General features: G+C 34.1%; 1 protein-coding gene across 2 annotated transcripts in view; it reads left to right on the top strand.

Annotated features, from left to right (window-relative positions):
- The first annotated feature begins 11,088 nt into the window (after positions 1–11,088).
- The window catches only part of HPGDS (hematopoietic prostaglandin D synthase), a 37,127-nt gene continuing 33,426 nt past the window's right edge, over positions 11,089–14,789 (top strand). For both annotated transcript variants that reach the window (XM_074274546.1, XM_074274545.1), the window contains exon 1: positions 11,089–11,169. The gene's annotated coding sequence lies outside the window, so the exon portion shown is untranslated. The remainder of the gene's footprint in view (positions 11,170–14,789) is intronic.

The following is a 14,789-nucleotide window of genomic DNA, read 5'->3' as shown; positions in this document are numbered from 1 at the left end:
TCTATAGTTAGAACCCACTTTGCCTTTTTACTCATTTTAACCAAAAAAAAAAAAGTTGCAGCCTGCTTTTGGTACAATGTGGGGTTACCAAGCTTCCTCAACAGACAACAGGAAGTAGCAGTGAAGCAGCAGTGGGACAGCAATGGCTGTGCTGGCATCAGTGGTTGCCCACTGAGATTGTGCTGAGTCTGTCCTGATGCTGGGTGGGGGTGGTCAGGTCCCAAAAGACTCTAGAATTTTGGGGTTATAGTCTTTGAAGATTTTCAGCTGGTGAAGACCGCACCCGCCGCCCTCCAGTATGCTCAGCATGAGCTGTTTCCTATGCTTTCACTACCTTATCAGCCTGACAGCTGTGTCTAGCCTAATCCTGTTCTGTCCCCATGTGTGAGCAAAAACAGACTTTTTCTGGTAAATTTTGAGATTATCTTCTGTTAGTAATGTGTTGTACTCCCAATATTTGTGGGTTTGATAGTCAAGCACGGGGACAGCTAGGTGACACAGTGGATAGAGCACTAGTCTTGAATTCAGGAGGACCCAAGTTCAAATCTGGTCTCAGACACTTAACACTTCCTAGCTGTGTGATCCTGGGCAAGTCACTTAACCCCAGCCTCAGGAGAAAAAAAAAAGATAGTCAAGCACTAATTCCTAGGCTGTTCTTTAAAAAAAAAATAGTTTAAGAGTAAAGGAGAGCTCAGAAAGATGTGTGTGTCCTTTCTGCCATCTTGGCTCCACCTGCCCAGTATTAATTTAGCTGAGCCTTATAAAAGATATTAATGGACAGTTTTGCCACAGTGAATGAAAAATAGCCCTACTGTGAGCCAAAAGTATGTTGTTGCTGCTCTTACTCTAGTAAGAAAAGCATTTCCAAAAGTTATATTATTACATTACATGGATGACATCTTGGAGTGAGCTCCTGAGGAGCAAATGTTAGAAGCATGTCTACAAAAGACCATAGAAACACTAAGGAACTTTAAATTACATATATCTCCAGAAAAATTCAAAGACATGCTCCTTTTCAATATTTAGGATATGAAGTATATCCTAAAGTGCTTAAAGTACAAAAGCTTTCTTTAAGAACAGAGAAGTTGAACACCATAAATGACTTTCAGAAATTGATAGGAGATATCCAACGGATGCATCTAGTGTTAGGCTTGACTACTTATCAATTACAACCTTTATATGACATTTTAAGGGGAGACAATGTTTTAAACTCACCATGCCAGCTTACAAAAGAAGCTCAAGAGGCTTTGAGAGAAGTTGAACTGGCTTTGTTCAATGTGGTTGAAAGAGTTACTCAAAAACTCTTAGAAATATCAGTTTTTGCTATACAAGAGGCACCCACAGCAGTCCTTCATCAAGCAGACAGTGTGATAGAGTGGGTAAACCTCCCAGCACAACCAGAACAAAGCCTTACTTCTTACTCAGTGCTTGTGGCTAGAATTTTATTAAAGGCCATTAAGAGAGCAGTACAATTATCTGGGATAAGACCTGATAAGATATATACCTTTTATACTAATGCACAAATTAATATATGCTGTGAAACCATCCCAGAGTGGCAAATTTTATTGGCCACAGCTCCAAATTTTACACACAGGTCTCCATTAAAGATAACCCGGCTATTACATAATTGGCAATGGATTTTTGAAGAAAAGGTTTCTAAGGTTCCTCTTAAAGGACCGACTATTTTTACAGATACATCCAAAGATAATATTTGTGCTGTATAGTCTCATGCCTTAACTATAAAGATAGTAGTCAGAATTCCTTTTCAGTCCACTCAACAGAATGAATATGAATTGTATACAATCATGCTAGCCCTTACTTATTATCTAGGAGATATAAATATAACATCTGATTTGGCCTATTCACTAGATATGGTATGAAGAATTGCGCCCAAATAAAATTTATAGCTTCTAATATATATCAGCTCTTTAACAAGCTTCAAGAGCAAGTGAGAAAGCATCCAGGTAAGATTTATATCTTGCATGTCTACTCTCATAGTAGACTACCAGGTCCTATTTTTGATGGAAATTTAAAGGCAGACAGCCTTCTAATTATGTTAACCTATACTCCTTTATTTCAGGCAGCCAAAGAATCTCATTCTAAATATCATCAGGCTGCTCGAGCTTTACATTTGCAATTTGGGATAACAAAAGAAGAAGCTAGGAGCATAGTAAAAGCCTCTACAGCTTGCCTTCCTTTCCATGGTTCTACACTCCCTCCAGGGAAGAACACTCGTTTTTTGAGGCCCAATGAAATCTGGCAAATGGATGTGACATCTTATAAATCTTTTGATCATCTGTCTTTTATCCATGTTGTAATAGACACCTTTTCAGATTTACTTTTGCAATACCAGCGGCAAAAGCCTGAGTGGTCACTGAATTCCTTATACAAGCATTTGCAATTATGGGTGTGCCACAAGCAATAAAAACAGATAATGGACCTGCATATACTTTTAAACATTTTGCACATATTTGTGTACAGTATCAGATTTTGCACACCACTGGCATACCTTTTAATCCTCCAAGAGCAGGCAATTGTAGAGAGGAGAAACAGAGACATCAAGACACTCCTCCAAAAACAAAAGAAAGAGTCACAGAGAAGTTTTAAATTTAGTTCTTTACATTATGAATTTTTTGATTTTTGATAGAAATGTATTGGCTCTGGCAGACAAGTTTTATAACCCACCAGAAGGGCAGTGTCCAGTAGTAGCAGTTCCACTATCTTTAGATAATCACCAGATGATGTGGAGAGATCCAGAAAGTAGTGAATGGAGGGGACAAGATAGGTTAACTGCTTGGGGGAGAGGGTTTGCTTGTATCTCTACAGATGGAGAAGGAATCAGATGGGTGCCAATGAGCTGTATTTGCCTTGCCCATCAGAGAAAGACAGAGAAAACCCTTGAAACAAAGGAGAAGACCCAAGAAACAGTGGGTGGTTCCATTGCTGACTGTGCCCACCACTAAAAATGCATGACAGTGACCATCAAAAATTGTTAATGAGACTGTTACAGGACTTCAAAATCTGCAGGAATCATTGGATTCTCTGACACATGAAGTAATGGACAATAGATTGATTCTGAACTATCTCTAGGACTTATGGACATGTATAATTCCTCTTGTTGATTCATGTTGTTTGTTACATCACTATTAACCTGTGTTATATTACTATGTGCTTGTGTAATACCTCCCATGTTGATGGATTTATGTTTACCTGTTTCAAGTGAGACCCTTCAATTCAGAGGAAACCTGCTAACAATATCTGGTTTGGTGTTCTCACTTTCCTGAGGTGTCAGGGAGGGTGTGATCGTCTCCTTTTTTGTTTGTTTTACCTCTCTTTCTGAGAAGTCAGGGAGGACGTGACTACCTGTGTTCTAAAACAAAAGAAAGTGGGAGATGTAGAGGGCTGGAACTCTGGAGAAGTATACTTGAAACAAAGTGTTAACTCAGTGGAACTGATGAGATAATGTTTCTCTAGTTCACATATATACTTAGTACTTATGTGGTGATGTTCTCTAAGTTCCCACATAATCAGTGTACTATAATGATGTAATTGCAATAAGATATGTAAGGGCTACAAAGGACTGGTAGACAGACATTCTATCTTTGACTAGCCTTGTGGTGGCTGTCTTGACTTCATCAATTCTCTACCTAAAGACCAAAGCCCATCAGAAGGCCCTCAAGAAAGCTAGCCCAAACATTACAATGTTCATTTATCCTTTCTGTCACATTAGACAATTTCATAGGTGTAAGGTCATATCTCAGAGTTGTTTTAATTTGTATTTCTATAATCTGGATTTTGAACACTTTTGGGGATATGTCCATTGAAAGCTTTGATTTCTCCATTTTTAATAGTAATGATTTGTTTTTTTCTCTTTTATAATCATATTAATCAGTGGTTTATCTATTTCATAGATTCTTCAATAATACTAACTTCTAGCTTTATTTATGTATTATTCTTACAATCAGTTTTATTAATATCAACTTTAATTTTTAGGATTTCCAATTTAGTGTTTAATTAAAGATTGTGTTCTTTTTCTAGATTTAAAAAAAATTTATATCCAGTTCACTGGTCTGCTTTTTCTCTATTTCATTGCTGTAAGCACTTAGAAACATACATTCTCCTCTGATTACTGCTTTTGCTATATCCCATAGATGTTGATATGTCATCTCATTATTGTCATTCTCTTTAATGAAATTATTGGTTGTTTCTATGATTTGTTCTTTAACCCACTCATTCTTAAGATTAGGTTGTTTAGTCTCCAATCAGCTTTTTCTTATGTTTTCATGGTCCCTTATTAAATAAATTTTTAAAATTACATATGGTTGGGAAAGGATACAATATTTCTGCAGTTTGTTAGTAGAATTTTTATGCTATAATATTTAGTCAATCTTTGTAAAGATACTATATACAGCTGAGAAAAGATGTATTTTTATCTATTCCCATTCAATCCTCTCCAGATAACTATCATATCTAGTTTATGCAAAACTCTATTCACTTTCTTGACTTCTTTTTTATTTTTTGATTAAACTTATCTAATACTGAGAGAGGAAGATTATTAATATAATAATATTATATATACTATTTATTTCCCCCTCTAATTAATTTAACTTTTAAAAAATTTATATGCTACAATATTTGATGAATTTTGGTTTGATATTAACATTACTTCACTATCGAGTACCTTTTATCATAATGTAGTTTCCCTGTTTATTTCTTTTAATTAAATTTATTTTTAATTATAACTGACTAAAATCATGATTGCTATGCCTGCTTTTTGTTTTTGTATTGGCTGAAGCAGAATAACTTCTACTCAAACCCTTAATTTTAATTGCATATTTCTCGTCTTTAAATGTATCTCATAAGCAACATATTGTTGGATCCTGAATTTTAATCCATTCTGCTCTCTGTTTCTATTTTATGGGTGAGCTTATCCCATTCACATTCAAAGAGAAATAGACATCTAAGTTGATAATTTTTTATTTCTGTCAACTTTAAATGCTCTTAACCAAGTTTGAAAATTTCTATACTTCTGGTATCCTCTCCTTTGTCAGACACCTTGTGAACTAACTGATCCTTTAGTATCACTGCCATTATGTGGCTTCTAGAAAAGTTTTCTATGTATAATTAATCTAACTCAGGTTAATTTTTCCATCTTTCTTCTTTGAGCCTTTTCACTTCCTCTGTAAGCATGTTTGGAACTGTGAAATTGCATTCCATATGTGACAGGTCACTGTCCTTGATAATGAGAAACATTTGTCATAAAAACCTGTGTAGATCTTGCTCATCTTTATTCTAATTGTTGTCCCAATTCCATACTTGATTTTGCTTAGTTGCAGCCTTTGCCAAGAAACTTTAAAATAGCATTATCATCCAAAGCTTCTCTCTATTTTGTGATGTGATACTATTCGTAATCTTCTACTATTCTTCTCTGATAGACATTACAAATGAATTTATTTTCTAAACCTCTTTTGTTCTTGGCTGCCATATCACTTTGCTTACAAGTAAGTAAAATTTTTGCATACTAATATGGTTTTAAACTGAAAAAAAAGAGAAACCATCCCACCTCATTTTAGCATTAATAACTTAACCAACTATTTCTCCAGCAATCATAATTGGTCCTTGGAATAAGCTTTAATTGACTTTTAACAATAAACAAGCATTCAAATGGGCTGGGGAAAAAAAAACAAAACAAAAACCTTGGTTATTCCTGAGTGTCTATAAATTATTAAAAGAGTTAAGAAAGGAGATTTCAGAAATTAGAGTGAACATGGAAATCTTTCCGAAACCCTTGAGAAAAAAAAACTGCCTGAGGGATGAAGTAAAGATTTTATCTTTAGGTTTGGCTGGTTCTCTTGGCAGGAGAATTGTGTTGGAACTCTAATCTTCCCTGCAGTGGACTAATAGTAATTCCAGGAAAACAATGGCTCTCATCCTCCCATCAGTGTTCTAAATAGCATTATTAGATTAAGTAGGGCCTTCATCTTAAGGAACAAAGTTCAGACTGGACTCAAGAATGTACATGTGTAAAAAGCCATACCATGCCTATAGGACATTTCTTATAAGGAATTTTTACTCCAAAATAGAAAGAAAATGACTTCAGAAATTAGGACCTATGTACTCTAACCTTAAACTCGCTTTTCCCTTGAATTCTGTATTTGGGGGAGAGTGAATCACAGACTTTTGGGAAAGGCTTTATAATTGCTCTTATTATGATACCTTAGTAAATGCCCCATTTCTAAAAGCTACTTGAGTCTAACTAAAATGATATTCAACTGGTAATCTTGGGAATATATCACACTTCTAATGATTTGAACCAATGATATTAGAGAAAGTCAACCTTGAACCCTCAGCTGTATCCCCTAGAATGAAGGAAGACATGTACTCAGCCTAGCTATATTTTCCATCAGCCACATTTAGTAGTTGCTTCATGTTTGTATGCCATGGCATTACCCAGAAAAGTTCGTGCAAATTCGTGAGGAAACAGGATTGAGAAGCACAAAATTTAAGAGAGAAAGGACAAAAGAAGAAGCAAGGAAAAGGAAATGGCCACAGGAATTGGGACCAACTTTGACTAAAATCATGATTGCTATGCCTGCTTTTTGTTTACCATGGTTTATAGACACTAACTTTCTACTGTAAAGTTGATGTTATCATAATTTTATGAGATCATAGGACAAACACTATGTAATCTAAAAGAAAAATGCAGTGTGAGGGAGTTAATGAACATTATTATGAGCAGTTTTATATTCCAAATTGGGGCTATTTCTGAGGTAGTAGTTTGGTATGCTGTTATATAAAAACAAACCCAAAAAAGAGTTATTAAATTCTCAGACAATTAAATTTGGGAAATAAAATGAAAATGAGAATCTGAGCAAAGGAAATTTCTCTATGTATTTATTGAAGACTTCTAAATTAGAAGAATAGCTAAGAAAAAGTAGAAGTTGGTTTCTTAAAAAACAAAACAATACAAATTCAACTTCCCTTTTAAACAATTAATAGAAGTGGAACTTGAACAGCAAGATTTAAGAGAACAATTACATAACATTGTATATAACATTTCTATGATACCTTACAATTTCTATAAAGTAATACATATAGGCATATATTTGACCCTGGTAATAACTTTAAAAGGTAAGTGTAATAATAATTATTGTCCAAGTTCCACTTACTATTATTCTATTTATGTTGATAAGAAAACTTAGACATGGAACAATGATTTTTTTCATTGTCATATGGCTAAAACTGGCTTTTCAAGCTCAGGTGTTCTCATTCTAAATGTAGTATCCCTTGATCTATATTATGCTTCCTTAATCTAAGAAATAAATAAACAGAGTCTCTCAAGATGATCACTAAGATTTAAAAAAATGTTGGTCTTGATATATAAATTGCTTGGTCAGTTAGAGAAAAAAATTACACTTAATCAGATAATGATGTTTTTAAATTTAATATATATTTATACATATATATATATATGTGTGTGTGTATGTATGTGTGTTTGTATATATTTATATACACACATACATACACCCCTGACAATGACAGAGAAGAGAAATAGTGTGATATAAGATCAAAACTGTATTGCTGGAGGGCACAGAATGGTGGATGGCAGCATTGAATTGAATATCCAAAGATTTAGGCTTTCATCTCAGGTCTTTCTTCCCAAAGACTTAGGGGAATTTACTTATAATTTCAATATCTCAGTCTTTGGTCTGTAAAATAGAAATATTTTTAGTGTTACAAAGGTCAAATGGATTAATGAATGTTAAATATTACTAAAAGATTAATTCATTGATTTGGTTCATTTATTTAGCTGCTGCTATGTCCAAGGACTATATATTGGGGAGAGTCGATAGGAACTGGTAATTGATTGGAGGAGGAGAAAGGGGAAAAAGGAGGGAGAGGAGCAGAAAGAGGTGGAAGAAAGAGAAAGAGAATGACGAGAACAATATGGAGATTTCAAGCCTTGGGTGACTGGATGATACTAATTACTGACAGAAATGAGAAGGGGAAGATGTTAAGTGATATTTTGTATATATTGAATTTGAAGTGCTGCTAGAACATCTAAATGTTGTCTAGTTGTTACAATCATGTTTGACTCTGTGACCCCTTTGAGGATTTTCTTGGCAAAGATATTGAAGCAGTTTGCAATTTCCTTCTTCAGTTCATTTTACAGATGAGGAACTGAGTCTAGGATCACAAAGCTAATAAGTATCTGAGGCTGGATTTGAACTCAGTTCCTCCTAACTTCAGGTCCAGCTCTCTATTCACTCCTCTAGTAAAAGCGTAATGAGCAAGAAAAAAATACATATCTGGATCTCAGGTTGTCCAATCTGGAGCTGTATATTTAAAAGTCATATATATAGAAGTGGAAGTTGAAGATAATGGATTTTTATCAAGAAGGATGGGAAGGGAGAAGAAGGGAAGGAAATGGAAAGGAAAGGGAACTAAGGAAATAGAAAAAAAAATTGTAAGAATAAAGAAAAATTTAGGGCTAAACTGGTCAGATTGAAAACCATGATAAATGGAGAGAAAAAAAAAGACAGAATCTTAGATATACCCAATTTTGTAAGAGGAAACGAATTTGAAAGTATGACAAATTTTTGCATATTTTAAGAACAGTAACATGAAGGTTGAAGACTTATTTTGCTTGTTTCCAGAGGCTAGAACAAAGAACAAGGTTTCACAGGCAGATTTCAACCAAAGCATAAGGGAAAGCTTTCTAACAATTTAAAGTATAAAAGAGTCAAATGAACTGAATCAGGAGATAGTAGATTCCTTCTAATTGAAGTCTTAAAGAAAATTGTTGGATCCCACCGGAATTCTTGTACAGGATGAGTTACACCAGATGCCCTCCAGGATCAATCAGTCCACAAGCTCTGTGCTAAATTCTGGGCATACAAAGAAAAGCACAAAAGAGCCTCTGCTCTGAAGGGGATCATAGCTCAATGGGGTCCAATGAGGACAGGATAATTAGAGATAATCAACAGAGAGGAGGAGTAGAATCAAGGGGATAGGGAAGGCTTCTTAGGTAGAAGTTCTTAGGTAGAAGGTAGGACTTCAATTGAGACTTGAAGTCAAGGAACCAAGGCAGCAGGGGTGAGGAGAGAGAGAGACCTCATTTCAAGTATGGTTGACACATGAAAATATTTAGTCGAGAGATGGAATGTTTAGTAAGAAGACCAGTGGCACTGAATCATAGAGTATGTGGAATGCAGATAAGGGAAGGAAGGTGTAAAATATAAGAATAGAAAGATAGAAAGTGCCTAAGTTTTTTCTTTTTATTTTTATTAAAGCTTTTTATTTACAAAGCATATGCATGGGTAATTTTTCCAGTATTGACCCTTGCAAAACTAAGTGCCTAAGTTACTGAAAGCTTTGAAAGTTAAACAAAATTCCTCTTTTGATCCTGGAAGAAATAGAGAGCCATTGGCATTGATTGAATGGGAAGTGACATTCTGAGTTGATCTTTAGGAAGATCAATTTTTAGAATTAAATGGACAAGGGACTAGAATGGAGAGAGACTTGAGTAAGAGAGAACAACCTATTATAATAGACTATTACAATAATCTAGGAATAAGGTCATGAGGATCTGTACTGAAGTGGTAGCAGCAAGAGAGGGAGAAAGAGGACTATTTAAAAAATGTTTTGAAAGTAGTAATTACAAGACTTGCAACTGATAGATTAGGGGTTGAAGTGAGAGTGAAAGAGCAGGGAGTCAAAGATCACATATAGGTTACAAACCTGATGACTGGGAAGACCCTCATAAGTAAGGAACAGGAAATTTAGAAGGCAGGATAGGGAAGAGAGTTGCAGGAGCAGGAAGATAATAAGTTCACTTTTAGAAAAGTTGATTTAAGATGACTATGACACATCTAGTTTAAATGACCAACAGACATTTGGAGATGCCAGATTAGAGGTCAGATCCCTTCCAATTCTGAAATTCGATGATTCTATGAAATTTAAAGTGTAATAGTATATCATTTAAATCATTTGTCTTTAATATTGTTACATACCTTTATAGCTCAAAGAATATTTACTTTCCACATTAAATTTTCCCAAAGATGAAAACTACTATGGTAAAAGTAACATTAATTCCTTATATATGCAATAATTATATCCAAAATCACTTTGAAAAATTAAGATACTCAATTCTAATAGACTTGTTTTAGAGAGAGCCATCTGCATCCAGAAAGAGGATTTTGGAAATTTAATGTGGATACAATATGGTTTTTTCACCTTTTTAGTTATTGTTCTCTTGCTTGCTTTTTTCTTTCTCATTTTTTTTCTTTTTTGATCTGATTTTTTTGTGCAGCATGATAAATGTGGAAATATGTACATAACATATGCAATTTAACCTATATTGAATTACTATGGATGTCTAGGTTGGGGAAGGGATGAGAGGGATAAAAATTTGGAACACAAGGTTTTGCCAGAGTGAATGTTGAAAACTATATTTGCATGTATTTTGAAAATAAAAATCTATTATTACAAAAAGAAAAATTAAGGCATTGTAGAAATGTGTTTTATAGTTTACAATTGGTAGTATTGTTTTTATTATTATTTACTGGAAGCAAATGTATTTTTCTTTGAAGTTGAAAATAACTTTATATTTATACTTTTCCACAAAAAACAATAAAAAAAAGTTTAAGAAGTTGATCACATAGAGAGTAAGGGTCTAAGGTACGATTTGAATAGAGGTTTTCTGACACTGTCGCCCCAAGTCCAGTTCAAGATCCTTATAACTAAACTGCCGTTATAACTATCCAAAATGCTAATATATTTATGTTACATTATATGTAGTAGCATGTATAGCATCAAAATATATGTATCAATAGTGGAAATGAAAAATTATTGTACAGATCTCTTCTAATGGAACTTGGTAGCTTAAGAATTAAAATAGGAATGACATAGTAATACATACTAAAAAGCTCCCATGAACTTTGAATATCAAATTAACATCAATAGTTTCACTGATATCTATGTAAAGGTCCTAGAAAATACCCTGTGTAACAGGAAGTCTCTGCATAGTTGTGACTGTCAGACTGCACTATTTATTTTTAAGGAAATGAAAAAGACATAAGTGGAATAGTCAGTCTGCTGTGTTAGTGGATTTGACCACCACTTGGCCTGAAGTGCAGGTTGTCTAGAAGAAAGAAAGACACTCCAAAAGTAAGTGATATTTCTAGGCTACAGATAAAAAGGGAATGAAATATATTTCTTGATCATCATTTTGCATATTCTCTCTTTTTTATTCACATTTTATTCTGTGATTGCTCATTTTGTAACATTCTTGAAATATCTTGTTGAACTATTCTCTCTATATGTCATGATTTTTACTATACCTAGTTTTGCCCTGCGCTTCTTTTACTGTTTCATGAACAGAATTCCTAGCTCATTTCAGGAAAAAAAGGTATTCATTAAAACTAAATTTTAATGCATTTCCCCCAAGTGGATTTTTATTTTAAAAATTGTGTTTAATCATTCTGGTCTTGTCTGATTTTTTTGTGGTTTTCTTGGCAAAGATCCTGGAGTAGTTTGCCATTTCCTTCTTCAGCTCAATTTACAGAGGAGGAAACTGAGGCAAACAGGAGTAAGTGACTTGCCCAGGAACCTATAACCAATGTCTAAAGCTGAATCTGAACCCAAGTCTTCTGTGATTCTAACTAGGACTGTTGTTCTATCAAATGTTTAAAATGACAGTAATCCAGGGAAAGAACTGGTATCTGAATACATATTGAAACATTATTATTTTTACTTTGTTTTGGTGTTTGTGTGTGTCATGTGTATGTTTCCTTTTGATCTTTCTTCCTTTCTTCTTCTTTTACAACATGATTATATATATACAACATGATTTTATATATATATAAAATACCTATATCAGATCACTTGCCATCAGGTAGAGTGAGGAGCAGAGAAAAGGAGGGAAAAAATTTGAAACTCAAAATCTTTCAAAAAATGAATGATGAAAATTGTCTTGTAATTGGAAAAATAAAATACTATTAAATTTTTAAAAATTGACAGAAGTAGTTTGTTTTTTGTTTTTTGTTTTTTTTTTAAGAAATTTAGACGTAAAGAAGAAATCCTACTTTCATCATTTGGAACAACTGATAGAAATTTATCTGATATTTTCCTTTCTTTAATTTGAAATGCATAACTGAAAACTAGTACAACCCATTGATTTCTATTTTTCTTTTAAACATTCAATTTGTAACAATTTGTATATTTATGAAGTATATTTTAAGAACATGCTTAAGCATTTTGCTAAAAATTTGCTATTTTACTATTCTCAGATTTTGAAGAAAACTACTGTAAGTGCAACCAGATTTGCTTCCTGGTCACAATTTAGTGTCAGACACAATTTAATAATAATGGTAATAATAGCTAACATTTACATATGCTTACTACATGCTATGCATCATGTGAAGACCTTTACAATTTTTATCTCATTTAATCCTTCCAACAACCCTGGGAAGTAGACGCTATTATTATCCCCATTTTACAGTTGAGAAAACAGAAGCAAATAGAATTTAAGTAACTTGCCTAGGGTCACACAGCTAGTAAGTATCTGAGGTCAGATTTAAACTCAAGACTTCCTGATTCCAGGCACAGCCCTTTAATCACTGAACCATCCAGAAGCCCCTAAATGGAATGAAATTCTATTGGAATTTTGAAAAGGAATTCAAATTCACAGCTTCCAGGTGATGAATTTCTATTTGAATGATAGCACTTTCATTTCAGTGCTTTTAATATTATTCAAACGTTTTAATGATTTTGAAATCAATAGCTAATGAAAACATAGAAGTTGCAAATATAGCACATCCTCACCTCCCAACTCTCCCTAAAATTGCTCTTTTGGGCCCGATGTACTCTCTGAGTACACAACTCAAATCAGTGGTTCATGATGGGTGGGTTTTTCTAGTCATCTGGAGATCATAAATAATCAAAGCATAGATATTTAACAAATAGTAAAAATAGACATAAGGTCACAAGAGAACATCACCTTTCACCCATAAATCTGAGATATAAATAAGCACACTATCAGTGCATGAGTAGTAACATGCATATTTATTTAGAGAAAAATATGGCCAAGATACCTTCATGGAAGGCTAACACAGTTATCCAATCACAAATGTCTTCTGATTTCATCATGCTATTCTAATTGAGATTGTGTCCCCCTGTGTGTGACATCTCTACTGCATGTGACACTCTATTGGTCCCATGATAGTTTCTTATGTGTGGTGAGCACCTAACCTTACCTGGATGTTGTTCTATTAATCTCCAGTGGGTTTGCAATGGCCACTAGGTACATAGCCTTCTGGACTCTGGTCTCTACCACCAATTTCTCTGGGTTTCATCTCTGTCTACTGTCTCACCAGTCTGCTAAAGTATGGTGGTTAGAATATCTTCCTAATAAAGGCTTAGTCATAGCTACTACACACAGCCAACATACAAAGTAGAATGTTTCTAAGTTAATACTGAGTCATTTATTTTCAGACCCCAATGTCTGGCAGACACAGTCCTGTCTTGCAAACTATCTTGAATGCTTCCTGACTTAGTATGTAAATGAATTTGAGCCAGGACAAAATCTAAGCTGTGGAGATAAATATTGGTCTCCCTTCCCTACTTCTTCCCTCAAGCCAGCTTCACTGCCTTTTTAAATATATTTTTGCTAGCAGCATAATCCCAGGAAAAAAATCTGATTCTCTATACAAATATAAGGAATTGCACCTGGCAAAAAATATATATATATTTTTGCTAAGTAAAAATTTATTTCTAAACAGATAATTTGATCAGAAATGACCCAATATTTTAAGCATGGGGAATAGCCTACAGTTAGCTAAGTACACAAAAATGTAATAAGTAAAAGTAAAATTCTTTACAATTTACACTGATCAAATCTTGTTTGTTGAATGTCAATGTATAGTCATTGGAACTGAAATGGACCTTGTACATTCTCTCATTTTTTAATGAGAGATGATCATTTCTCCTTTATTAATAATCAATTATTGAATTAAGACTAAGGTTTTTCCCTTTTTCTATTTCCTTATTTAGGGGGGAGAGAGAGAGAGAGAGAGAGAGAGAGAGAGAGAGAGAGAGAGAGAGAGAGAGAGAGAGAGAGAGGGAGAGGGGTAGGGGGGAGAAGATGAGAGAATATATGCTTTTTCCAAGGGGCATCTGGTAAGGCTTTATGTAGGAAGGAGCCCTGGAGTGAGGAAGATTGTGAAAGAAAGAAATGCAAGAGGATTACAGCGTAAGCATAGGGAATGATGTTCTGTGATATATCCAGGCAGCATGTTGAGATTGAAAAACAGCTAAAACTTTAATATGACTGGAATGCAAACTGCATATTGGGACTAATGTAAAATAAGGTTACAAAGGTAGACTGGACTCAAATTGTGGCAAGCCTTTCATGCCAAGATAAGGAATCATTTATCTTAGTGCTAACAGGAAGACATTGAAGTTTTAAGCAGGAGTGTGACATGATTCAGGAAATCTTTGGCAGCCATATGGAGGCTACATTGGAAAGTAAAGACAGGGCAGTGGGCAGAGACCTAAATTAAGAAGATATTATAATAGTCAATGATGTGCTGAACTAGTGATAAAAACAATAAATCAAGATGACATATATACATTAAAGGTGGTGGAGATGAAGGAGAGTGAGAGGTCAAAAATTGAAAAAAGAAGGAAGGAAACATGCATTAATCAATAAATAAACATTTAGATAAATGCTTACTGTGTGGTGAGATAGCAATATCTAGTTCAAAATAAACATGTGACAAATTAACAAT

This window comes from Sminthopsis crassicaudata, chromosome 6 (assembly GCF_048593235.1).
Source record: "Sminthopsis crassicaudata isolate SCR6 chromosome 6, ASM4859323v1, whole genome shotgun sequence".
Classification (NCBI taxonomy): domain Eukaryota; kingdom Metazoa; phylum Chordata; class Mammalia; order Dasyuromorphia; family Dasyuridae; genus Sminthopsis; species Sminthopsis crassicaudata.
Note: the sequence above shows the minus strand (reverse complement) of the source record. Positions and strands in the feature narration are given on the sequence as shown.